At 39.1% G+C, this 24,015-nt stretch overlaps 2 long non-coding RNA genes across 7 annotated transcripts; one reads left to right on the forward strand and one right to left on the reverse strand.

Moving 5' to 3' along the window:
* Window positions 1–3,975: 3,975 nt before the first annotated feature.
* On the reverse strand, window positions 3,976–4,866 carry LOC309717656. The gene is made up of 2 exons (XR_014279782.1): window positions 4,801–4,866; window positions 3,976–4,200 (listed from the first exon to the last, which is right to left on the reverse strand). It is a non-coding gene; the product is annotated as an uncharacterized lncRNA (long non-coding RNA).
* A 566-nt stretch (window positions 4,867–5,432) lies between these two features.
* LOC309717534 lies at window positions 5,433–7,994 on the forward strand. Of its 6 annotated transcripts, XR_014279729.1 has the most exons (6): window positions 5,576–5,655; window positions 6,127–6,166; window positions 6,312–6,358; window positions 6,671–7,154; window positions 7,361–7,435; window positions 7,831–7,994. It is a non-coding gene; the product is annotated as an uncharacterized lncRNA (long non-coding RNA). The 6 variants fall into 6 exon arrangements; XR_014279728.1 differs by having other exon boundaries at window positions 6,312–7,154; XR_014279727.1 differs by having other exon boundaries at window positions 5,433–5,655; window positions 6,127–7,154; window positions 7,831–7,992.
* Window positions 7,995–24,015: the final 16,021 nt, after the last annotated feature.

Here is a 24,015-nt window from a genome sequence, read left to right on the forward strand (position 1 = left end):
CGCTTCAGCCGTCCGCCTTCGCTGGAGGGTCCGAGGGAGGGACCGCTTCAGCCGTCCGCCTTCGCTGGAGGGTCCGAGGGAGGGACCGCTTCAGCCGTCTGTCTTCGCTGGAGGGTCCGAGGGAGGGACCGCTTCAGCCGTCCGTCTCTGCTGGAGGGTCCGTGGGACCGCTCCAGCCTCCATCCGCCTTCGCTGGAGGGTCCGGGGAACCGCTCCAGCCTTCGTTTGTCTTCGTTGGAGGATCCGAGGGACCGCTCCAGCCTTCTGCAGCTGGTGGGCTGCGTGTCCGTGTTTGCGGCTGGTGAGCTGCATGTCCGTGTTTGTGGCTGGTGAGCTGTGTGTTCGTGTTTGCGGCTGGTGAGCTGCATGTCTGTGTTTGCGGCTTGTGAGCTGCGCGTTTGTCTTCGCTGGGGGATCCGAGGGACCGCTCCAGCCTTTCGTCTGTCTTCGCTGGAGGATCCGAGGGCCCGCTCCGGTTTTCCGTTTCCACTGGAGGACCCGTCCAGCCATCAGCGTCGCCTGCGGGACGGCGGCCGGTGCCATATGGGCTGGACATGGAACAAACATTTTTCGTTGGGGTTGTATGTTTTAAATGATTGTTTTTTTGGGTGGGGGGGTATGTTACGGTTCGGCGTTGGTAGTGTATTGTTTTAGGCGTTTTGGTTTGGCGTGACTGTTATGTGTTTCCTGTTTTACTTTGAAAGTCTGTGTTATCTTAGTGTTTCAGTTTACGTTTCCTTGTCTCGCCAGGTCTAATTTGCCCCAGCTGTGTTTCCCTCCTGTGATCCATTCCCTAATTGCTCCTTCTATGTATTTAAGCCCTGTGTTTCTGTATGTGATGGTCGCGATCTCCCCCCCCCCCCCCGTTGTAAATAGTTTGGCGCCTTGTGTTTGGTGATGTAAATAAATGTCGTATCTTGCTTTAAATCTCGTCTTTAAATCTCGTCTTGGGATTATTTTTGTGGGATTAGTTTTGTGGAAGGCCGTATTAGTTTTTTTTATGAGTTCGCCCTCCTTAAGAGCAGTGAGCTTGGGGCCCTTTTTTTTGGGTGGGGGGGGGTATGTTACGGTTCGGCGTTGGTAGTGTATTGTTTTAGGCGTTTTGGTTTGGCGTGACTGTTATGTGTTTCCTGTTTTACTTTGAAAGTCTGTGTTATCTTAGTGTGTTCAGTTTACGTTTCCTTGTCTCGTCAGGTCTAATTTGCCCCAGCTGTGTTTCCCTCCTGTGATCCATTCCCTAATTGCTCCTTCTATGTATTTAAGCCCTGTGTTTCTGTATGTCATGGTCGCGATCTTCCCCCCCCGTTGTAAAGTTTGGCGCCTTGTGTTTGGTGATGTAAATAAATGTCGTATCTTGCTTTAAATCTCGTCTTGGGATTATTTTTGTGGAAGCCCGCATTAGTTTTTTTTATGAGTTCGCCCTCCTTAAGAGCAGTGAGCTTGGGGGCCCTTTTTTCCCTTTTTTTTCTATTTTTCCTGAGTTGCACGCCGGTTGCCTAGGCCGGGGTGTAACAGTGGGACTCTTGCATTTGTTATAATGTGGCATATAGTAGGGTGGACCTTGATGACTGCTTCCCTCTGTTTTGTTACAGGATTGTTCCACATTGCTGCAGTCTTGTTGTAGCCTTGTTGTCATTTTACAAACGTTTACGCACTGGGCTTGACTGACTCCTGGTTTTATGGTGTTTTACTCTGAACGGTTTGATATATTTTAATCATGGTTTTACAAAGAACTAGTGATGCAAACGAAATGGCTCTTAGAGCCAGATCTTTGACGTGAACGACGCGAGCCAGCTCCTTATCGCGAGCCGTGGATTGTTTTTTTTTTTTTTTTCCTTCACTCACCCTCTCTCTCTCGCACTTTTTTCAGCTTCACTCCACACCTGAGCCTTGTGCTCTGGGCTGGGATGAGGGGGGAGGGGCGGTAGTTACACTCGCAGTAGCACAGGAACAGAGCGGGAGGGACAGCAACGTCACATTAGAAAGGTGTAGTAATCATCCACAACTTGCGGATGCAACTTGCAGTTGCGAATGCAAGAGAAATGATCAAATAAGTTGTGAAGGGCCAACTTGTGATCACTAGAGAACTGAGGCAAACCACCTTGAAGCTGGAGCTCTTGTGGGGTATCCCTGGTTTCAGTTGTCAAAACTGGACAAAGGAAAGAATAGTAGTGAATTTGCGACAGAGTCACCCCATACGGTAAAAAAATACATTTTTCCTGGCCAAAATATATTTCAAATATATGGTAAATATATTTTGTATTTGTGATGCTCCAAAAAAATATATTTTTGAAATTGAAAATGTATTTCTTTCAAACCAAAATACATTTCAAAACATATTTTAGGGTGAAGAAAATACATTTCCAACCTTACAGTAGAATGTATATCAAAGTATCCTTTATTTAAAATATATTTAGTGCAATAATGATGATAATGATAACAATACTAAAAGTAACATGTTTTATGCACATCTGCAAAAAACAGTTGGATTCAAACAAAACAGAGTCAAAGGTCTATCACGAATTAGGTTGTTTATTCATTTGCTTACAGTATTTCACATTACACAATATCTCACTATAATGTAGCGTTCATTGACTTTGAAATTATCTGTCAGTGATACAGTAAACAAGATACAACAACTGCTATGTACACTTTAGTTTTTGACAATATATACAATTTAGTATTTAAAGGAACACACTCCACTGTTTTGGAAATAGGCTCATTCTCCATCTCCCTCAGAGTTAAAAATGCAGCGTCTTCTTTCTAGATCCGTACGTTAATAGGGCTCTGGAGCGTGATCTTACGGGATGGGGCGTAGCCACGATTTTTGGTCAAGGCGCCATATTAGCAGGCCAAACAAATGCTTGCTGTGTGGTCGGTTGTAATGTTAGATTGCACTACCGACAAAGGAATAAGCTTGAAAACAGGCTCTCTTTTCATTGTTTCCTCACCTGGAAACATCATGAGGGAGCTTATGTGTTGGATGTTACCAAAAGAAGGCGTCTAGCCTGGATAGCAGCTGCGAGACGAGCTGATATTCAGTTCTCTACCAGCCACAGATATCTGTTGGTGTGCTCCAGTATTTTCATTCAGGTAAGTTCTAAATAAGTTCATATTATTATTTATAGCCTGTTAATTTTATTTTCAATAGCACAAACTTAGAACAAACATGCAGAACTACCTTCTATTTATAGAGTTGCTAATTATTTGGCATTATTGCAACAAACCAGCCTATGAAATGAATGAAACAAATCCTGACTGGGTTCCAACACTACACATGGGGCACTACGAAATCCCTGCTTCAAACTACATGCTACATACCACCATGCCAATCAGATTACTTCTTCCATGTGAGGGTAAAAAGGTGACCTTCCTGGATAAGATGGCAAAGGTTTGCTGCGTTTTGGTGAACATGTGCCCCAGTGTGGTAGTAAAACCAGGGAAAAATGCTCTTGTTAAATACTTTTAAGTCTTGTGCTGTTTATGTAGTGATAAGTTTTCAAAAGAGACAGTAAATTACAGAATGCTAGTAGTGGGTGATATTATACAAATGCTGTCATGATTTTATGTGAACATTTTGTCATTTGTAAACTATACATAACATTTTTTCTACATTGTAACTGATGTGATGTTCGACAAAGTGCTTTTAATTAAAAATAGGCAAACATTTCTTTGTTTCTTTATTCAACTTTTGAACAGTGGTATTTAGTAAGTACATATTCAGTAAATGCAAAGTATTTACATGGCCCCCTAAATTAAAACATTATGGGTTATTCAGAACAGAACTATGCTTGGAAAAATATTGTCCCATCAGTTGATCCAACTCCTCCACAGTAGCAGGTGGAACTTTTCTTTTTTGAGGATGGCTTCTTTTACCTGTCACAACGAATGGTCTGTTTATGTTTTGATCAAGAACCTTTTTTTTGGGCAGCTGAAGAGGAGAAGTCTATCTTATGGCCAACCTCTGGCTGTATCTTGGTCATATTACCCAGCAAAACCCAGTATGCAGGTTCATCTGTAACAGTCCTTGTGCCACAGATCCTCACTGTTGCTTCTACATTAAACAGAAGAGCAGTGACATGGCTGCAAGTCTCCACGACTCTAGTCATACAGCTGCAGTGGGCGGCTTCAACCTTCCCTGTGATGCTCACAATGACCTGTGGCTGCAATGCTGCAATTCAGTCTTTAAGAGTGCAGGACCTAAAACACACACAGACAAAGTTCATTTAAAGACAAGAACTTTAATAAGCCAAGTCCGACACAAATGTGTTTTATTTACTTTCAAATCCATTTATCATAAATGTAACAAATAAAGTGTTTTTATGTATCCATCTATAGAACGCTGCATGTTATATTCTAAATCTGCATGTTTCTTTTTAGAAACCTATCAGCAAAAAATGAACCTAAAGTATGTAATGAATGTATTTTTAGTGACACAGGACACAAACAAGGAAGCAAGTCAAATCAAATCACAAATCAAATCACTTTTTATTGTCACATCACATGTGCAGGTACATTGGTACAGCACACGTGAGTGAAATTCTTGTGTGCAAGATGTGTAATTAGGATTATTTATAATAAATATGAATTAATTAGGGCAATTTCTTTAACCATAAAGAATAACTAAATCCTTCAGGACAATGTCACATCAATGCACTGAACTCACTATGTTATCCCTCTAACAGAGCCTCTACATGTTCTCACTGTAATTTCCCCCACACGAATGAAGTTTTACTAGCACTAATTTGAATGTTGGGGGGAATCAAACGCATTTTACTCGCAGTACTCAAGCTGTCTTACCTTTGCTTGAATGACGCCGTACTCACAACGTGGAGGCTTAAAAATAGCCAAATCTTGTACCCAGTCCTTGGTGAATTGGATGTGCGCCTCCAGAGATTTATAATTGCGAAATTGGTGCGCCGTGTATGCTCTGACTCCACAGACTAGGTATGAGAGTAGATCATGCTAAGTCAATAGCGGTTTGGTCTTCAGGGTTTCTACTCCACGGCTATATTTCATACGGGTCCACATTTCAACAATCAAGTACCGTCTCTTTGCATCTGGACAGAATCTGTCTCTATACCGTCATTTTCTTTTGAGCTACGTTTCAGAATGGTTCGTAGCAATCTTGTTTTGATTCGTGACCTGCCAAGATGGTGCTGCGCTCCCACAATGCATTGCGACATTACGTCAACTCCAAAGCCCTTTGCGTGCAGGAGCGTATGCGCATGCGCATTGCCACGGTGGTTTAAAAAATAAAGATATAATGAAAAGTAATTAATAAAAATTAAATATTTAAACATTCCCACAAATGTGCAATGAACGTGCAAAAACTCTCTTTAGTAGTTGTTGCTGTTTCTTTCTTTCTTCTTTTTTTTTTTTTTTGAAAAATAACGACGTCTCTGAGGCGCGAAATTTGACAGCGAGAGGAACGGCCGGATACAGGAGATGGGAAGAAACAAGCCGATTATGTTCGCGTTAATTAAGTGGTTGGAAGATGTAAAATTCTCAATTCTGCCAACTGAACATATACGAGATTTTAATGAGGATGAATAATTAGCCGGCATGGAGGAAACGGACCTTTATTTCATGGAGTGGCGACAAGAAGCCAAGGCGGGTGGCCAGTCTAAGAAGCCTCCATCATCAAGCTAGCAGGTGCCTTTTCCCATATAACTTTATTCTCGTGTATTTGGAACGGAAGCGTAGAGCTGCCACCCAGGCAAAAGAGAAATATAAGTATATCACGTTATAACGTGAAAAGTTTATCGTTCTAACAATATACTATCATGTTTGAACAACATGTTTGAACAACATTGTACGAAAAATGTACATAATTATCACGTCCGTACAATATTGTGCGAACGTGACAATTATGTATATTATAATAACGTGATATTATATTATACAAACATGAAAAGCATAATGTTAGAACAATAAACATTTCACGTCATAACGTGATACAGCTCTATTTTTCTTTTGCCTGGGTGGCAGCTCCACGCTTCCATAATTTGGTAATCAAAATATGTAACTTAATTAATTATATTGTGACGTACTTTTGCCTTTTCTTATTATTCTGCCTTCTCAATAACTATCAAAGCCTATTCACATTTAATTTGGCTTTCACAGAAATCCTACCTCTCCTTCTGGCTACAGAGTACTTACCAAGGTTAGAAACAAAGAACAGTTATGCTTTATTAATGTTCGCTAATTACAATGTTCCACATTTCCTTGCTTTTTAAGTCATTTTTAGGCTTTTTAGAGTTTTTGTTTTTTATTTTTTTAGCAGTAATGTTTCTGCCTATTTATTTCAGCCCATGAAATCGAATGCAGATCTTCCTAATGTGAGATTTACATAAATGTAAGTAATTTTGTTTGTCATTGTCATTAATGTTGTTGCTGTTGTTGTTTTTGTGCAGTTTGCAATCATATAAACCTAGCAAGCATCAGTCAGCACAGTGACTAACCTAAACAGATTCTTGCTTTATTCACATATATTATATGTAATTATATATACCTGCACATTGTACCTAGGGTTGCAGCCACTTGGCCCCACCCCATTGTTGTGACAGCCCTGATTGTACTTATACACTGCATCTGAACAGGGAACAGTCTGCCACATTAATGTATTTTTAAGTGACTTGTTTGTAATACATGAATTTGTTTTTTACAGATGTCAAAGTCTCAACCTCATGCTGCCCTCCCCCATCCTCCTAAAGTAAGTATTTGTTGTTGTAGTTTTTTATGCGGTGTCTGTGTCACATGCTAATCATAATTATTGAAATAACTGTTTTCTAACAGATTTTCCAAAACACTAGTTAGGTTTGTTGTCATTCAGACCAATACTACTGCTTAGACATTGCATATGCATAGATACAGTCGTAGTGCTTGACACATGCAAACAGCAGTAGATGTACTAAAAAGGAAATAATTACAATCATGATGTTGATTGCTGATGTCAGTATATATATTTTAGAGGAATGTTTTGTTTTTCACCCAAAATGAACTATATTGCTTCAGAAGAGATTTATTACCCTACCGGACTCTTATATATTGTTCTGTTTTTTGTTTGTTTTTGTTATTTTCAGGTTCAATGGTGCGTGTTCTTCTAATGGCCGCCTTCCCACTGGAGGTTTTGATCCACAGCAATTTAAAAGGTAATCAGCTTTGAAAGTCAGTTCAAATGGTTAGCTAATAGTACTTTAAAAAGCCTACAACTCTGTCACCAGTTTCTTTACCAAAAATTACCCATAAAAGTATCGCTCAATAGCATATATTGTAGTTCAAATGTTTAGTTGTACAAATATCAAATTTTTGGAAATCTAAAACTAGTCAAACACTCAAATGTTCATGCTTTTTATAGGAGGACAGAGCAAAACGGACATCGGCGCAGAGTGAAGAACTGCCCTTGATAAGGACACTATGACAGCCATATATAGTAAGTGAAGACTTTCTGTGTATCTAAAATTGCATACAGCACAAGTAACTTACTTTGCAACCATTAAAATAGGTTGTAAAGTAAGTTACTAATACAAATAGGTGATGATGCATTGTAGTGGTTGGTCTCAGACAAAGAAGGTCAACAGATTTATGAATGCTGGAAGGTAAGGAGAGACGACCAAAAGGGGTGTTAGCATTACTGTAATGGGAACTGGATAGACTTCCCATCTAGGAAAAAAAAGAGGTAAAATTATGCGTAAAATATATCTGTATTAATATCTGTATCTATATAAACAGAAATATCTGTTTGCTAAATGAAGCCAGCTAACATAAATCACATTTGTATTTTAACTCTGATAAAAGTAATAGAACTGTGACTTTTGTTTGTTACAGTGGCGGTAAGGAAGGGGTTTCCCAGCGTGTCCAGAAGGGCTTTGAGGATTGCCGTGAAAGCTGGGGGAACTGAGACTGCTGGAAAAGGAAAAGAAATTACATTTTAAGTATGCTGACTTATGTTCATACAATCACACACACATATACACATACACACACATATGTGTGTGTGTGTATGTGTTTATATATATATATATATATATATACACATATATGTATATGTGTGTGTGTTTCTTTTAGAATGTTTAAGTATGTAATGAGAATAAACTTATAAAATGAATATTCCTTGCTTGATTGATATGCTATATGTATGTTTTAAACATCAAATAAAGATTTCTTTCAGATGTTACATGTGAATGTGTTTTCTTAGAAATATATGAAGGGTTAAATTTATATTTTTTTGAATGATTTTAAATAAATTTAAATTGTATTTTAAAATACATTTTGAAATATATTTCAAAATATACAAAAAATGGCCAAAAAATATATGTGCTAAAATACATTTTAAATATATAAATATATTTTAAAATGTATTTTAGCACATATATTTTTTGGCCATTTTTTGTATATTTTGAAATATATTTCAAAATGTATTTTAAAATATATTTTTTTACCGTATGGGACGAGTGGCCAAGGCTCACTGATGCACACGGGAAACAAAGTCTGACCCATGTTGTCTGATCCAAAAGACCTGCTACAGAAAAAGTCCATGCTAGTTTTGGTGGAAAAGTGTCAGAATAAATAGCACATCATGATTTACTGTGTAGGGGGCTACATAGCTGCAGTCAGGGTGCCCCAGTAGATCCTTTTCTACAGCTGAAAGCGTCAAAAATGGACATGGAGCATCAAAACTGAATCACAGAGCAATGCAAGAGTGGAATCTGTCTAAATCGCACATTCTTAAATGTCACATGAATGGCTGGGTGTGTGCATTGCTCACCAGGGGAACACACGGTTGCTTTAGCAACAAAAAGGGGGTCAACATAATATTAGGCAAGTGGTCATAATGTTATAGCTGATTGGTTTACATAAACAGCGGCTCGACGCTATCCGATCGTTCAGTCTGACGTCACTAGCCGTGTCTGGGCCTAAACTCTGCTGCAGGTCCATATATCAAATGATCACTGTGGCATTACTGAGAGTTAAAACACTGTCTTAAGTCTTTCATCTTTAATAAAATTATCAGCATTCTGCTCTACCAGGTGTAACAACTGAGTTTAACATCCAGGCATCCATGAAAACGGAATTTATGACATTTAATGGAGTTAGAAGTTAGCAGGAAGTTAGCTCGCTAGCTTCCATCTAAATACAATATAGCATGTCCTGACTGCGGCGGTTTGGAAACAAATTAAAACAGCTTTCTTATCACTTCCAACATAAATGAAGAAAGAAAACTAAACAGCAGTGACATTTGTAGGGTTACTGAAGTTTGGCTAGCTGGTATATAATGATGTGCAACGTGACCGCTAGGTTAGTCATTCATATGCTGCTGCATGGGCTGTGCTGTAGTTACATCCTAAGGTTTTAAAAACTGAGCTTAAATAAATGATTAGCGGTAATAAAAGCCGAGGGAGGTCAACGGTGATCACTGACTTTTTTTAGGAGCTTTTTGAGATTAAATAGAAGAAAATACAAAGCATTAAACATGTTAACAACACAAAAGCCATATTAAATGCAGACTACTTTAGGCCCGGAAGTAGGATTCGTCACGTCATCACTTAGCTAAACTATGGACACGCACACACACACACTTACACTGATAAGCACTCACTCATCCCCCCTCCCTTTCCAACGCCTTCGATGCTTGTGCCCTACCGGGGAAGATAGCAGTCAACTGGACCAGCACAGATGCTGCAGGACCGGATGCGCTGTCTACACCGGCTCTCTCTTACCCTTTACCCGCCCCTGTTGCTTGTCTTGTGTTTCTATGGTGTGCTTTTGTGCTGAGGTGTTTTTTTCTGTTATCAAACTGTTCTCCCACTAGGAGCTCAGTCTGAGTGGAGTTTTTTTTTTCTCCTCTTACCTCATGTAGTGTATTTTCGTTGTTTTTTCCTATCAGCCTACCTTTCTGACATGTCTGCCCAATGTGATGTTTGTGTAAAGTTGGTCAGAAGGTTCCTTTCTAAGTGCGCATGCGCCATTAGCGTGCTGCCTGCTGTAACCCTAATTTCCCTCGGGATGAATAAAGTATTCTGATTCTGACTTAATAATCAGATAGCTTCTCTGCAAAATAAGGCAACAAATCAAAGATGCTTGACTCCCTGTTATAACTCACAAACGCAAGCCCTTAATGCAGATAATACCCAATCTGATAAAGAAACGGCACTGCACTCATTTAGAAAATCTTCCTTTGGCCTACTAAATAAATATGTAGGGCTTCCTTCATTCATTTGCACAACATCGCTAAAATTAGAAATATTTTCTTCCAGAGTGTTGCTGAAAGGCAACTTTATACATGTATCACCTCTAGGATGGACTAGATATAATAATTCATTATTTTCAGATGATTCTAAAAGCTTCTTAAAATGCCTCTGTTTCATCCACAACACTGCAGTGAAAGTATAACTGAGAATACAGAGACTGTCAAAGGAGCTTGCAAAGAAAAGCGTCTGGACTTCTTTAAGTTGCTTGAAGACATTTCACCTCTCATCCGAGAAGCTTCTTCAGTTCTAAGGTCAAATGGTGGAGAGTCCCAGATTTAAACCTAGTGGGAGTGTCCCCCCACAGAGGGACAAAAGGATCCCCTGATGATCCTCTAATCGCCTGAGCCAAGGTGTGAAACTGAATATGGGTCCCAATCAGCCAGAGTTTCGGGTGAGCTCATTGTGAAACCTGGCCCCACCCTATCATCTGATTTCCTGAGGTCAGATGGCCCAGGATGTGAGTGGGCGTTAAGGCGTCTGGGGAGGGAACTCACAACTGGATTATAGATGGCAGATCCGCCAGCTATCTGACCTCAGGAATTCACATGATAAGGTGGGGCCAGGTTTCACAATGAGCTCACCCGAAACTCTGGCTGATTGGGACCCACATTCAGTTTCACACCTTGGCTCAGGCGTTTAGAGGATCATCAGGGGGTCCTTTTGTCCCTCTGTAGGGGGTTACTCCCACTAGGTTTAAATCTGGGACTCCCCACCATTTGACCTTAGAACTGAAGAAGCTTCTCAGATGAGAGGTGAAACGTCTTCAAGTAACTTAAAGAAGTCCAGACGCTTTTCTTTGCAAGCTCCTTTGACTACGATTACCTGGATGACTGAGAATCTTCACAGACAAAGAGAGACTGTATTTATCCCATATTAGCTTCTCTTCTTTGGCTCACAGTGAAATTCAAACACAAATTCTTGAATAATCAGGCTACATCTTAAAGACGGCATAATATCTAACAGAGCATTTTGCTCTCAGACTGTTGGCTTACTTGTGGTTGATAGAGTATTTAAAAGTAGAATGGCATTAGAGCCTTCGGCTACCAGGCTCCTCTATCTTTGAACCAGCTTCTTGCTTGGGTTTGGAAGGGAGACGTTCTCTGTGCTTTTAAGTTAAGCCTAAAATGTTTGTTCTGGTGTGACTTTCCCCTCACCCCCCAAACAATTGGGCCATAGCTGCTCTTCTAGGAGTCAGGTTTCTTCCTGTTAAAGGGAGGGTTTTTTTTCTTCGCAATGTCCCTAAGTGTGATTCTGTGATTATGAGGGTTTCTTTCTGACTGTGTAATTAAGTTAACTTATGTTAGCTTTCTTTTATTCGCCAATAGGATCCAGTAGGTCTGGACCGCTCCATGTGTCCATATGGCTGCTCTTCTCTTCCTCCCAAACACTGACATTTTGTGGTGTTTTCATGAGAAGCATGAAATGAATTGAACTTGCAAACAATCACTTGTGAAACACGAAATATTGTGCTGTGTTTTTAATGCAGTGATCTTTAATTGAAAATGTATTTGGTTTGCAAGGCAGATAAAAAAATATATATAAACAACATTTTCATGTCATTTACAAGTTTGAGACTCTCTTCTAGCTTATCACCTTTGCATGAGTCATGTATTCTGCCAAGTAAGAATGTTTTGTTTATTTCATGTTGTTCTCACTGATAAGTGCAAACTTTTTTTTAGTCAAACTAGGCATTTAGAAAAGGACAGTTATTGACAGAGATGCGATGCCATTTGCTTATTAAAGGTATTTTCCCAAGCACCAGCAAACAGACGAACTGTTCTGGAGCTGTTCAGACCAAATTAGCATGCAGCTCTACAGTAAAGAGTCAGCTGCTAAAACACACGGGTGGAGCGAGTTGCAGCAAATATGAAAGAACAAGAAAACTCACTGAAGTGCACAACAAAACAAACTAGTTATACGTCATGGAAAGATGGGGACACATAGATGCAATGGAAAGTCACAGAGCTCTCAAACGGGAGGAGGCTTGCTGTAGAGCATCAAAAACACCCACAATCAGACTCACAGGGGAGACACAAAGCAGACTTTGGTTGGCTGACTTTGGATTGGAACAGCTTTCAATTACTGGTAGTGTTGTGCTGGCTTCTGGCCTGCCTGAGACAGCCGCCATCTCACATGGAATACAGGGAAGACCTCTCACTGTTAAGCAGCCAAGATTGCAGGATTCAGCTTGATCCATTACTGTTGTGTGTGAATGCCATTAAGAACAATGTTTACCTGTGTTATGTTTTTTTGCAGATAATAAAGCAATGTCAGATACAGTAGGTACTGACTGTCTGACCGATCTCATGTAAATATACCTGTAGCAACATCATTCAGTTTGTACTGATGTGAAAAAAATATTGCCACAATTTCCTGATCATCAACCTACGTGGTCCTTGATGAAAAAGTAAATGCTCACTACTAGAAACTCCTGAAAGACAATTTCTAGCCATAAGCAAACCAGACTGCTGCACCTATGCAGGAGGACAACAATCTGAAACACACTGGCAAACCCATCCCTGAATGGCTACAACCCCCCCCCCCCCCCCCCCCCCCCCAAAAAAAAAAAAAAAAAATTAAAAAAAATTAAGGTTTTGGAGTGGCCTGGTCAAAGTCTGGCCATAAATAGGCTGTTCATGCTTGAAAACTCACCAGTGTGGCTGAATTAAAACAATTCTCCAACATAAAGTAGGCCAGAATTCCTCTACTCTCAGAAAAGTTATGGTTCTTAAATCTTCAGATGTCATATGAACCATCATACATCAAAGAACCTTTTTATTTTGTAGATGGTTCTTTAGGTATTGCAAATGGTTCTTTAAAGAACAAAAGGTTCTTGATCCTTAGCTATCTAAGTTTGATGGTGTAAAATGGCATAAATATTTATTCACTATAATGAGGTTGTAAATTATACTGTGTGTTTTGTTTGTGTGCATGTGTGTGCAAAGGGGGAGGGCGGGTTACCTGGCAATTACCTTTTAAGAGGAGATGGTAGAAAAATGAATATTCAAATAAAAGTTAGAAATACTTGCTTAAACTGCTGAAACTACACCTTTATTGGCTGCTATTTCCAAGCACATTGTGCGCTGTCGGTCCTGCTTGCTACTGTGAGATTATTCTGTTATTATATGTTACCTTATATATGTAATCAAAGTAGTTGAATTAGAATACTGCTGTAGATCATATTATACCCTTTAATATAGAGTGTGTGATCTGTATGTAGTTTAGTTCTCATTATACTTTTGAGTTAAAAGAACATATTCACTTATTAGTTTATTAGATAAGTGTACATCACTCTGTATCCTTGATCTGCTGTGAATGTCTCATACTGTGTTCTTGACATGTTTTATTGCTGAATCATAAACAGAAGGAGACTTTGTGTCTAGAGCAGAGGAGCAATGAGCCGAGGTCATAACTTAGGCGCCGTAAGGGAGAAAGAATGTGAATGTTTGGGCTTTTACGACTAGGTGGGGGCCACTAGCGGCTATAAGAAGCTGAGTAACACGTCACCATTTCGAGACTGCTGTGACCCTCTTCATGCATGTCTCCCCATCATGATGGTTCTAAATGCTCTTTGTGTTGAATTGTATGGAAATAAATGATTGTTGATTGAGCATTTATACACCGAGTATTGTCCTTCCTTCAGCCCAAAGATCAAAAGAATTGGGAGATTTCAACACTACACAACAACATTCAATATTTAGTATTTACTGCTGTTTACACTTAGATTAACGTGATGGTGTTGTGTTTAGTATGTTGCTCTGTATTTTTTTTGCTTGTTTTCTCTTCTTTTTCTCTCAACAGGCGATCCAGGAGATTTTTTTTCTCTTCTCTCTCTTTTTAAGTGCCCTCTCTCACTGTCCCTCTTCCCTTCTGTTTTTCTTTTCCTTTATCTTTCTTTCTCCCTTTCCTATCCCTCAGTCATGTCTGTCCCGTCTGTAACAACTGAAAATAAAATAAAATAAATAATAACAACAAAGGTCGATCAAATGATCAAATGGACCAAGGCCGTGACGATATTGTTAAAATCACTAAAATGGCGCCTGAAGCCTGTTGTGATGTGAGCTCTGTGTCTGCTCTAGAAACTCAGAAATTCAGTAGAGCTGACCCGTACATTAAATACTCACATCAGCCTGTACTTTGAATTCTGGAAGAGCTGTATAAAATACAGCTATGCATAAGTGTTTTGAATGAATAGCAATGTGACACATGAGAAGCTGTGTCTTGGACTGCTCCTGTATAACTTCTTTTCAGAATAGTTTACAAGTTGTGCTCCGGACATTTATCCAACATCATACATAAAGCCAAGAAGAGGTCATTATACTAACAAGAGGTATCAACGCTGAGCCAAAGTGGTACTCAAGCAAGTGGTTAAAGTTTGTAATCCAGCCAGGGTGTAAATATCACTCAGCAGCCAGAGCTGAAGCAGGTAGCATCAACACATAAATCTACCCGGCTTAAATCACAAGACCACCTCTAACTGAAAAGCTGTAGATTTTTCTTGTTTGCACAAATTAATTCAGATTCACACAAATTCTTTTCACAGCTCCAACAAAATGAGGAAGAGGGTAGGGAGAAACACACTTAGATTGAATTACAATTGGATGGAAGTCAAGGACAAGAACAAGGAAGCTTAGGATGAGGAGAAAGAAAAACAGCAGGAGCATCTTTAGGGATCTCTATGATGTCATTAAGGTTGGTTTCATTAATATTGTCCTCTCACTAAGAAAGATGACTTGTTCACCTACTTCCTGTATTAAATAGTGACGTGTAAAACGTTGTGGAAAACCACAGAGCAGGCACATATAGTGCATCTGCAGGTAAATGAACATCAAATCTCTTAGACTAAAATCTGTATTATACTTTTAGTCTTAAGAACATATGTTTTATATTTACGTATACCCTTATGATAAAACCCATGTCAGCCATTGGTTTATGGACTTTGTATTTAGAAGCCTCAACATTTGCTTTATTGCTATTGCCATGTTTTTTTTTTTGTGTGTGAGCATTTTGGGACCATATTAGGATGAAGGATCAGAATCTGGAGTTGTGCACACTACTGTTTCATTTAGTGTGTATCTATAAGATTTGTACAGCAGATCCGAGTTGTGCCTTGAAAACAGGAAAGTCGTCTGCATAGAGGAGAACTTTAATAGCACGCTTGTACAAAGTGAGGCTTTGTGCTCACATTTGCTGCAAACACTCATTTTAATTCTGTCACCCTGTTTTGATGCAGAATTCAGTTGAAATCAGGCAAGAGCAGGACTTGTTTTTTATAATGTGTTATGTGAATTAATTGTGTATCGCATACATTTGATTTGACTTTCTGCAAGACAACCCATATGGAAAAGAAATAGTAAAAACATATATGATTTACTCATGAAAGTGGCCACTTTCATGAGTAAATCATATAAGGATTACATGATTTACTCATGAAAGTGGCCACTTTCTCATTACTTTCATATATTGTTTTAGTAAGTATCCAAAACATACAAGTTTCATTATATAATTTTTCAAGGGATCTTATATGTGTTTTCACTCTTGTATGCTTTTCATACAAGTTTCACACAAGACAGATAAAAACTTTATACGATTTATATATATCTTTTCCATATGGGAACAGTTGGCCAAAAAAGTTTTCCAAATACCTCCACGTGATCAAGGCTGGATTTAGAAAAGAATAGCAAAAAAAATCTGCACCTCCTGCTTCACATAATCATAATCATTCATTCAAAATAGTCAACAGGGTCGCAAGAAGCGTGTGGAAAAACCAAGGCGCAAAAATAACTGCCCATGAACTGAGAAAAGTCAAGCATGCAGCTGCCAAGATGCCACTTGCCACCAGTTTGGCCATATTTCAGAGCTGCAACATCACTGGAGACATGGCCAAGGTAAGAAAGGCTGAAAGACGACCACCACTGAACAAGACACACAAGCTGAAATGTCAAGACTGGGCCAAGGAATATCTCAAGACTGATTTTTCCAAGGTTTTATGGACTGATGTAATGAGAGTGAGTCTTGATGGGCCAGATGGATGGGCCCATGGCTGGATTGGTAAAGGGCAGAGAGCTCCAGTCTGACTCAGACGCCAGCAAGGTGGAGGTGGAGTACTGGTTTGGGCTGGTAGCATCAAAGATGAGCTTGTGGGGCCTTTTCGGGTTGAGGATGGAGTCAAGCTCAACTCCCAGTCCTACTGCCAGTTTCTGGAAGACACCTTCTTCAAGCAGTGGTACAGGAAGAAGTCTGCATCCTTCAAGAAAAACATGATTTTCATGCAGGACAGTGCTCCATCACACACGTCCAAGTACTCCACAGCGTGGCTGGTAAGAAAGGGTATAAAAGAAGAAAAACTAATGACATGGCCACCTTGTTCACCTGATCTGAACCCCATTGAGAACCTGTGGTCCATCATCAAATGTGAGATTTACAAGGAGGGAAAACAGTACACCTCTCTGAACAGTGTCTGGGAGGCTGTGGTTGCTGCTGCACGCAATGTTGATGGTGAACAGATCAAAACACTGACAGAATCCATGGATGGCAGGCTTTTGAGTGTCCTTGCAAAGAAAGGTGGCTATATTGGTCGCAGATTTGTTTTTGTTTTGTTTTTGAATGTCAGAAATGTATATTTGTGAATGTGGAGATGTTATATTGGTTTCACTGGTAAAAATAAATAATTGAAATGGGTATATATTTGTTTTTTGTTAAGTTGCCTAATAATTATGCACAGTAATAGTCACCTGCACACACAGATATCCCCCTAAAATAGCTAAAACTAAAAACAAACTAAAAACTACTTTCAAAAACATTCAGCTTTGATATTAATGAGTTTTTTGGGTTCATTGAGAACATGGTTGTTGTTCAATAATAAAATTATTCCTCAAAAATACAACTTGCCTAATAATTCTGCACTCCCTGTATTTGATATGATACATACAGACATTATCGTAAACTGGTCTAACAAAAGACAATGAGTCCAACATTAAACTTACCTTACATAACGTGAGGCTGAAGTTCATTGATGATTTTAATCAAAAACTTGTTGTTGAAATATTTTTACTGAACATGCAAACATCTGCTGATGAAAATGTTTTGATTTATTGGTCTGTTATGAAGCTATTGCTATTTCTAATGTGTTCTTATCACTTTCTAATGTCTTATTAATTCTTCTTTTTTTTTTTTTTGCCTGTCCCATTTGGTTCTTTAGCCGTCAGAATTGTTGTCTGAAGACCAACAAGGATACCCAATGGATTTATTTTGCCAAATGGATCATCGTGTCTTATTGATTCAACAATACATGTATTAATTGTTGTGTTATCTATAGATATAGTATTTATTAGGGCTGTAATACCGGTATAATGTTGGGGACAATAGGAAAATGAAATGAAACGCGCATGCGCAGTGCCTTTGTTTTCATACGCACATGGCGGAAAAAGTATGGCGGCGGCGACGGAGAATGAGAAGGGCAAAAGTGGATCGTTGAATGAAACGGATGAACCAGAAGTGGTTTGTAAAAATGCTGCAACTTCAGTGGTGTGGAGCTGGTTATTTTTGGTAGAGCGTGCTAGCGGGCCGTTGTTATTACCATGTTTTTTGGAAAATACGGCACACTTAAAATCAATCCTTTGATTTTTCTGAAAATTGACAGTGCCCCTTATAGTCCCATGTGCCTTATGTATGAATTCTGGGTGTGTTTACTGACCTGGAAATGATTTTATGTCGTACACGGCGCTCGAAAATCTATCAAATGTTTTAGTACAACTTTGCTAAGCTACGAACCCACACCGCTTGATGGATTGTCGGAGCATTACTGCTATTGTAGGCAGGAGCCTCGCAGAGTGATACGTACTGTGCTTCAACATAATATTACTGTATCGTGTGTGTATAACCTCTTATTAAGTTTTGTGGATAATATACATGGTTGTGTTGAGGTTATGTCGGCCAATTTCCATTGGAAATGCCTTTTGGTTAAACTGTCAGCAAGGAATTGGCATTTGCACTGTTAAATTTTTATATAACTTTATATGCACATAAAAAACAGCTGCTTGTTTAAGTGAAAATACATTGATGTCTTTTTTTGTTTTGTTTTTTGCACTAATAAAGTTGTGGCGTTGTCTAGTGTCAATTATAACGTCAGTTATATCGTTATCGCAAATTTTCAAATGTATATTGTGATAAATATTTTTGGTCATATCACCCTGCTCTAGTATTTATATATATTTGTTCATTTATAGTATAGTAAAAGTGTTTAATTATTACTGTTTAAATGACTAATATGGTACATGTATTAGTAGTGATGTTGTGCTGACGGTTAAAATGTCTTTTTGTCTTTTGGTATATTACGAAACGGCAATAAACCATTAGTATATTTCTATGCTGTGCTCGTATTTATTTTACCCTACTCAAATTCAATTTATGTTACACTTTATTTAGAAAGATTTGAAATGGTTCTTTAAAGAATGTTTTTTTAAAAAGGTTCTGTGAAAAACCATTAAATGTGCCCCAAAGAACCATTTCTTGATGGTTCTTTGTGGCACCAAAAAAGGTTCTTCTATGGCATCAGTCTAAAGAACCACTTTTGGTTCCAGTTGGCACCTTTATTTTTCTGAGTGTACAATGGTGTGAAAGACTTGCTGCCAAAACCTTGATTGCACTTCTTGCTGCCAAGGGTTGCACAACCAGTTATTACCCATATGGAAAAGAAATAGTAAAAACTTATATGACTTAACCCTTTAAAGCCGGTCGGAGCGGACGCGCTCCATTTTGCGTAACTATTTTTAAATCCCGGTAGCACTGCAACCACATAAGCTAGCGCAATAATTTTTTTTGCATATGAAACCGGAGGAGTTGTACTTACATCTGATGCCATCAGCTTGTCCTGGGTCACAGTTTCCTTCCACATATAGCTTTGCAAAAACTGCATAAAAAGCACTTGCAGCAACAAAAACATAATATTCCAGAAACACGCTTTGCCGATCAGCTGTTTGTAACACTTCCTACGTCCATCAGTGTGAACTATCACATGTCCGGCATGACCTGCCCGAAACCGGAAGTGACGTCATTTTGCGGAAATGTAGTTTTTTACCATCGTGGCCTTATGAGCCTATACTTGTGTTTTTAAAAGTTATGTTTGACTTTATGACTTTCTGTGTCGTTTCTGGGATGCTGAGGACTCATATTGCACTGCTGGAAATATTTTATTTTGATGCACATGCTGTTATTTTGCAAATTTGCACTATAATATATTTTTTCGTTTTTCCTACAGTATATGAAAATTGGTGTATCTCCAAAATAAAACTATGAAGACACTTAAAATAAATTTCGTTTGGTGGGAAACTAGTTTGTGCAACTTTTTTGTATTTACAGTTTTGAGGGATAAGCCCCTAAAATTTCTCTAACTAGAAATATATGTTAAAAAATCAAAAACGATTTTACATTGTTTTGTAGTTTATTGCACTTTTTTGCAATTTATGTAATTACTATGCACTTAATGCATACATATTATTAAAATTTGGGCTATAATGGTTGCATTGATGTATAGCAACTTGAAATGCTCCAAAAAATGGCTCCACAGCATGTAAAAATATACTATAAGCTCTGGCGGACTTGGTTCTACGGTATGTCTTAAAGGGTTAACTCATGAAAGTGGCCACTTTCATGGAAATGCTTGGAGCAGACTAACCTGTGAGCTGGAGTGTTCTGGGACGTTATAATTGGTCTTTGAATGGCTGCAATCCAGTCGCCTCTTTGTTACTTCGGAAACATGGCTCGAACAATTTCTCTTCAACGACGTAATCTGATAACAACCGATCTCTTTACCCGTCGGCTTCCCGTGGCTGTCATGCGACCAGCTATTGCAGTTAATAACACAACAGCTTCTTGACATTTTTGTGTTTCTTTTTATCGCTGTGTGACTGATTTCAATTGAAAGCCTGCGTGCGCTAGTACCGCTTGCCACAAGTTCCCAGAATCCTTTGCGGTTCTACCCGTGAATGACGTCACATTTTCAATCTCTATATAATATGCATGTTAAATTTTATATTTGGGGTAAAATATCAAGTCTTTTCAAGTAAACCGGTTCAAGTCCAATTCAAGTCCCAAGTCATTGGTGTAAAAGTCCAAGTCAAGTCACAAGTCTTAGAACATTTTTTCAAGTCAAGTCTAAAGTCATAAAATTAATGACTCGAGTCCAAGTCATGTGACTCGAGTCCACACCTCTGGTAACGCGCTCCCTCTGCAACTGTGTTTCCTGGGTGAGAGAGCGCCTTTTTGTTGTTGTTGTGCTAAGCTAATAGGCAGAATGCTACAGGCATAGCCCTAAAGAATGTAGCCTCATGGGCAGTGTAGTCCGTGCCACAGGGAGAATGGACCCGTTCTGTGTCTGTGAGCGCGAGGAGGGAGAAAAAGGAGAGTGGAAAAGTACGAGTAGCCATCGAGCAGAAATGGGAGCTAGAAGCATGTAAATTTAATAATAACCACTGCAGCCAAGAAGAGTATGGAACGCCAGGATTGCCATAATGAATTAATTAAATACACCATTAAATAATTAATTAAATGTGGCAATAATTAATTAAAATTGGAATTAATTAATTAAATAAGTAGTTATGACACATGTAATTAATTAATTATTGACACATTTAATTAATTATTTAATGATATATTTATTTATTTCATTTTGGCAGTCCTGGTGCCTGGCTCTCATCTTGAATTAATTTTATCAGTCAACCTCACCCATCAAACACAGGGGGCGGGGTTAATGCTGAGTCAAAACCATTGCTTTGGCCTGGTGGCCATTGTTTTTAGCACACAACAACCGGCATGTGGAAACTAACAGAACTGAACACTGATAAACCCTGTTTGTGTGTCACCAAATACAGTTTTAATATTTTTTAGCCGAGAATGTAGTGGTTTGACCTTCATATGTCTGGTCGGTTTGTCAAGATACAGCCTCTTTACAAAAGTGCTTCGATGATTTCGGAGATGTTTGCCCAGTCTCACGGCAAAGCGTGGGATAGACCCGCTCGCCTCGCAAGCAATCGAGCTGTTATTACCACCGACAAAGCGCAGGCCCCGGTACACAGCTGTAATAACCCCTGCTGACACTGACTTCTTTTACTGAGGTTATATTTATCGGGGTTTTATTTCCTGATGTTCTTATGTGTCCTACGTGTTTCAGTCGCCAATTCTGAATTATAACTAACATTAAAAACATGTTTAAGGAGGAGAGAGAGCAAATAAATTCGATTAACAGCTGATCTTTGGGTTTTTGTTCATTAATCAGCGTGACCTGTGTATAAACGCATAAAAGAGATATCGTTGGTGTTTCCGTCATGTAGTAACTGCTGGCTTTAACTGTACAAAAGTTGTTCGACACTATGAAACACATACAGACTTCATGATGTTCGGCTAATATTTTTATGTGAATATTATTCATGAGGGTAAACGGCCCTGTACACCACGGAGCAAGATCAGCATATCCACGATATCTTCAGCTCTCTGAGTTAATGCAGAGTTTCCCAGCTGACTATCTAACTGTCATCTACGAATATGTCACGGGTCATATCAATATAATTTTACAGAAAAGCATCCTTAATATTGCCAACTATTCCAGAGACGTGAAAATCTACAGCATAAAGACCAAAAAATATAGCAGTCTAACGCAACACTGTAACAGAGATGAACCGTCAGTTTGTCGCAGATCAAAGTGGAATGAAAGTGATTGGTTGAACAGGTGTTCGTGATCTGTGTTATCTGCATTTTCATCAGTGTAAGAGATTCAGCAGCAGATTAGAATAACAGTTATACATTTAATAAATTACCAAATGAATACACGCAAGAAACGAGCAAACCTGTTCCAACAATTTGAGTTTGTGTTCCCTCAGCTGCAGACTTGCTGCTGTTTAAATGTTTGAAAAGGAAGATAAAGCAAACGTCAAACATAGACTCAGTCTGCATTCACATTTGATATGAGGCCAGCACGTATAGTGGCTGTGTCCTGTTTTAAGATCATACATGTAAAATTGTTGTCTGACCTCCGTCGATCCAGCCGCTCAGAGTCCATGGTTACCATGGTTACTGCATAAGCAGCTATAATGTTAACAGCTGGCACTGAGGAAACCTACCGGCAGCATGAGTGTTTATGTTTTTCATTGCAAAAGAACCATCTGAATGGTTAACTGAAGTTAACTTGGATAAATTATAGTTAAGGAGTATCACAGATAACGCCCATGTGAGCTGTGTGACTGTTCACCACTACAATGAAATCAGTAGGCTATTACTGAAATACACGTGCTATATCATAAACTATGATATAAATAGGGAGGTCCTACTAACATTTACTTTTAAAGGACACCTTCCTGCCTTTAGTCTCATTCATAAGCAGTATTAGTTTTCTTCTAACATCCAGAAGTCTGCACGATGTGTTTCATAGTTTGTAACAAACCTTTGACAGTTAAACATAACATGACAGAAAAAGCAAAAAAAAAAAAAAAAAAAGAAAGAAAAGAGAGAGAGAAAAAAATCACACAAGTTATATGTTAACCCCATTTATTTCTAGTTAAGTAAACTCTAAAAATTCTAACAGATAGCTGGTGCTTAGAATACAGTTGAATAACTATTAAAAAACAGATGATATAATATTTCTGTCCAGGTTGCAGTCTTCATGATGAACATGCTGTTGCAAACTCTGCTTCTCTCGGTGGAAATGCGCCTTCTCTTTCCTCTTTGTATAAAACATTTTAAAAGTCAGTTTAATCTCAAAATTCACTGTTAAATCCAAAACACACCAGATAAAGAAAAGCGAATAGTTCAGTCTAACACATGTGCCAGTGAACCATTAAACGTCTGTGAAACTATGCAGTTATGAAACGTAACTTTAACCTCAGCCAAACCGATTTGCTCAGTTGTAAATAAAACAGCGAAGTAAACATGACCCGACAGACAAAACCTGAGTGAATTAAGTCCAGCGTTTAACCACTGAGAGCTAAAACTCAGGGGAGGTTTCAAAGCTGTGTGCGGGTGATTGGACATCAGTCGCTGATGAAGCTGGTTCGCTTATAAAGTGCTCTGTAAGGAAACAAGCTCCAGCAGCTCTGCGCTCGGGAAAAATACTATATTTCCTTATCTTGTGCAGAAAAATGCGCTGACATTGTGTTATATCGAGCACCGGCTGCCCAGTTAAACTGTGACTATCACCAGGTAATGTAGGCGTGTTTCTTGAATTAGCAGCTGGTGTTAAACAGCTGACAGATGAGGAGGAGGATGCATGCAGATAAACTGAGGGTCTGTTGAGCTGATCGCTGGTTTCGTGAGAAAAATGTCAGCTCGTTCTTTATGTTACAGAAGCACAGAGACACAAGACCAGGTGGAAAGAGACGATCATTCGGTGAAAATGAGAATCTGCGAATGCACCATGTGGAACACGGAGAGTGGAATATGTAAACAAACCGGTTAACGTAACCCCCTCGGTGCACTCTGCATGCTGACTGTTAGCAGAGCTAGTGAAATCTCTGAAAACATCTGAGCACTTTTGCAAACATGTTCTATGTTGACAACCTGACCAGACATGTGAAGATTACGGCGCGACATTCGCGGCTAAAACACTGTTAAAAGTGTAGTTGGTGACAGAAAAACGGGGTATTTTAAAACTACACCACCACCATTGCTGTCTGTGATTTGAAATGCATTCTGGGATACCTGGCTGCCCCAAGTCTACACAAGCAATCGATTATCTAGGATCGACCTGTTTTGACTTACTTTGCACGGCAAC

This window comes from Aulonocara stuartgranti, assembly GCF_965226115.1.
Source record: "Aulonocara stuartgranti genome assembly, chromosome: 2".
Classification (NCBI taxonomy): Eukaryota; Metazoa; Chordata; class Actinopteri; order Cichliformes; family Cichlidae; genus Aulonocara; species Aulonocara stuartgranti.